We start from the raw sequence: 3,977 nt of genomic DNA, 5'->3' as shown, positions 1-3,977 counted from the left end.
CCCCTCTCCTCTTCCCCCTCTCCTCTTCCCCCTCTCACTCTTCCCCCCTCTCCTCTTCCCCCCTCTCCTCTTCCCCCTCTCCTCTTCCCCCCTCTCCTCTTCCCCCCTCTCCTCTTCCCCCTCTCCTCTTCCCCCCTCTCCTCTTCCCCCCTCTCCTCTCCCCCCTCTCCTCTTCCCCCCTCTCCTCTTCCCCCTCTCCTCTTCCCCCCTCTCCTCTTCCCCCTCTCCTCTTCCCCCCTCTCCTCTTCCCCTCTCCTCTTCCCCCCTCTTCCTCTCCCCCCCTCTCCTCTTCCCCCCTCTCCTCTTCCCCCCTCTCCTCTTCCCCCTCTCCTCTTCCCCCTCTCCTCTTCCCCCCCTCTCCTCTTCCCCCCTCTCCTCTTCCCCCTCTCCTCTTCCCCCCTCTCCTCTTCCCCCCTCTCCTCTTCCCCCCTCTCCTCTTCCCCCCTCTCCTCTTCCCCCTCCCTCTTCCCCCTCTTCCCCTCCCTTCCCCCCTCTCCTCTTCCCCCTCTCCTCTTCCCCCCTCTCCTCTTCCCCCCTCTCCTCTTCCCCCCCTCCTCTTCCCCCTCTCCTCTTTCCCCCTCTCCTCTTCCCCCCTCTCCTCTTCCCCCCTCTCCTCTTCCCCCCTCTCCTCTTCCCCCCTCTCCTCTTCCCCCCTCTCCTCTTCCCCCCTCTCCTCCCCTCTCCTCTCCCTTCTCTCACCTCCCCTCCCCTACCCACACCTCCCCCTCTCCCTTCTCTCCCCTCTCCACCCTCCCCATTCCCCTTCCCTCTCCACCTTCCCATCCCTCATCTCCCCCATTCCCTCCACTCCCATCCCCATTCCCCTCCCCTCCTCACCTTCCCCATGCTCCTCCCCTGCTCACCTCCCTTCATTCCCCTCCCCACCCCCCCTCCCCTCTCCCCACCCCCACCCTCCCCTCTCCCCCCACCCCCCACCCTCCCCTCTCCCCCACCCCCCACCCTCCCCTCTCCCCCACCCCCCACCCTCCCCTCTCCCCCACCCCCCACCCTCCCCTCTCCCCCACCCCCCACCCTCCCCTCCCCCTCTCTCCCCTCTCTCCCCTCCCCTCCCTTCCCCTTCTTCCTTTCCTCTCCACTCCCACCCACTCCCCTCTTCTGCCCTCTACTGTTCCTACCCATCCTCTCACCCCCACCCTTCCTCCCCCTCCTCCAGACGGGTGGGGAGTCTTTCCCCCCCCCCCATCAGATTGGTGGGGAGTCTCCCATCCCTCCCCAACTGGAGGGGGTGTGTCTTCCACTTCCACCTTGGACCAGTGGTGGTGGAGGGTTGTAGGGTTCGTGCCACAGGACATCTCACCCACTCTTGTCATCATGAATTCCTGGTCAGAGGTGACCTCAAGGTGTTGGTGTGTTGGGTAAGGTGGTTGGTGGAGGCTGGGGTGTTGCTGTAGAAACATAGAAAACTATTGTCCAGAAATAGGCCCTTTGGCCCTTCTCGTGTGTGCCGTCCCCTGACCTGCACCCAGTCCATAGTCCCCCCATACCCCTCTCATCCATCTACCTCTCCAAATTCCTCTTAAATGTTAAAATTGAGCCAGCATTCACCACTTCAGATGGCAGTTCGTTCCACACCCTCTCCTCTCTCTGTGTGAAGAAGTACCCCCTCATGTTCCCTTTAAACCATTCATTCTTAACTTTTTTCTGCTGTGGTCTTCCCCACCCCCTCCCCCAGGACTCTGCTCAAGTTATGGACCCCTTCCCTGTGAAGCAGTTAAGTTTTGGTTTCTTCTGTACTTCTTTCCTACTGACCACCTAAAACACTAAAAGTATTTATGTTGCATGAGTTGAAAAGAAAACAAGGCTTTTACTTAAATTTGGCAGTTCAAGTCGTCAAGTTTTCTGTCATCTGATTGTACAAGTCCAAACCCAACAAAACAGCGTTCTCTGGTCCTCAGGTCAAAGCATGCAAACACACAACCAGACATAACACACACACAGACCAACAATACACACGCAGGACGTGTTTATCTGTACACATAATAAACATTGCTTCATGAATGTGAGGGTCTCGGAGGGTCAGTGTGAGCAGTTCCTTTGGTCGTTCGGCATTCTCCCTGCCCGTGGGAAGAAGCTGTTCTCAGCCTGGTGGCGCTGGCTCTAATCCTCCTGGATCTCTTCCCCGACAGGAGCAGCTAAAAGATGTGGGGTGGAAGGGGTCCTCAATAATTTTTCCCGTCCTCTTCGACAATGATCCCAATAGATCATGTCAATGGGGGAGGGAGAATCCAGTGATCCTCTCGTCCACTCTTATGTCCCTGTGGATTGACCCTGATCCATTTCTCTACAGTAACCGTCCCCACTCTGATGCAGCCGGCCAGGACGCTCTCGATAGAGACTCCTGTAGAAGGTTGACGTGATGGTGGCCGGTGGCCCTTGCCCACTTCACTCTTCTCAGGATGGGCAGTTGCTGTTGTACCTTCCTGACAAGTGAGGAGATGTTGAGTGTCCACAACAGGTCATTAGTTAAATGAACTCCAAGGAACTTGGTCTCTCACTCTCTCCAGCACAGAGCTTTGATGCTCTGGTTCCAGGGCTCTGCAGGGCCCCTGGTGAGAATGGCTCCTTTGAACATTTCACCTTTCACCCTTAAGACCCTCATAATTTTGTACACCTTGACCAAATCTCCCCCCATTCTCTGACACTTCAGGGAATAAACTCCAAACCTGTTTAATTGTTCCCTGAAACTCAGGTCAGATTTCAGATTTATTGTAAACATGACATCACATATATCCTCGTAAATCTTCTCTACACCCTTTCAATCTCATTGATATCTTTCCTGCAGTTAGATGACCAGAACCATCCTCCAAGTAATACTCCAAGGTGATCACCGTACGCTTTCTGTGGCCTTACCAATTCTTTGCAATCTTGTCCAGTCTCCCTGCATTTATGTGGGATTCGTTATTTAAGGAAGACGAGTGTCCCACGCCACATTGTCTGCCTGCAATCTTAGACCTGTGCACCAAAATTTCTCTGTTCCTCAGTCCCACTTGGACCCTACCATCTGTGGTGTGTCCTTGGACCTGTACATCAAATTTTAAATTTAGACCTTCAGCACGGTAACAGGCCCTTCAGGCCCAAGAGTCTGTGCTGCCCAATTACACCAATTAACCTACACCCCCGGTACGTTTTGAACAGTGGGAGGAAGCCAGGGCCCCTGGGGAAAACCCATCTAGACATGGGGAGAACGTACAAACTCCTTACAGACAGCGCGGGATTCGAACCCTAGTCCCAATCACTGGCGCTGTAACTGCCTTGCTGTAACCACTGCACTAACCTGCCACCAAGGTCACTCTGTTCCTCAGTCCGCACTAGTACCCTGGCATCCATGGTGTGTCTTTCTAACATAAGCTGACTTTGGCTTGCAGGACAGAATTCAACCTGCCACTGCTCTGCCCATCTCATGGCTCTCATCCCTGGCAAATGCCCCCCCCAACCCCCACCAACTAAGGGTGTGCTCCCTGGATTGGGAAAGGAGCAGGAGAGGGGACATTTCGGTCAGTTTCAAAGTGGTGATAAGACTGGCCCAGAATTGGTGCAGGCAAACATTGGTGACGAAAAGGGTAAAGGAGCTGTGGTTGACAAAAGGTGGACAGCAGCTAGGGGTAAGGGTGGTAGAAGGAAGCAAAACTCAGGAAGGGCTCATGAGGATGGTTGGGAGCCAAGGAGGAAGTTAGTGCAGAAGGGGGCATGAGGAAAGCTTTGCAAATAGGATTAAGGAATGAGGAGAGTGAGGGTAGGGCCAATGAGGGAGAAAGGGGGGATGTGCCTGGATGGAGGGGAGGGGTGGGCCGGCCTGAATGAATACACAGAGAGGGGCTTTGGTCAAGGTGAGGTGAGTACTGGGTTGGGCAGGACACACCCCGGGCAGACCAGGTGGGATCTGGGCGGGATCTACCCCAGGGGGACCAGGTAGGATCTACCTGGGTGGAACTAAACAGGATGTGCCCGGGGGGGGA

This window comes from Narcine bancroftii, chromosome 6 (genome assembly GCF_036971445.1).
Source record: "Narcine bancroftii isolate sNarBan1 chromosome 6, sNarBan1.hap1, whole genome shotgun sequence".
NCBI lineage: Eukaryota > Metazoa > Chordata > Chondrichthyes > Torpediniformes > Narcinidae > Narcine > Narcine bancroftii.
This window is presented reverse-complemented; position numbering follows the sequence as displayed.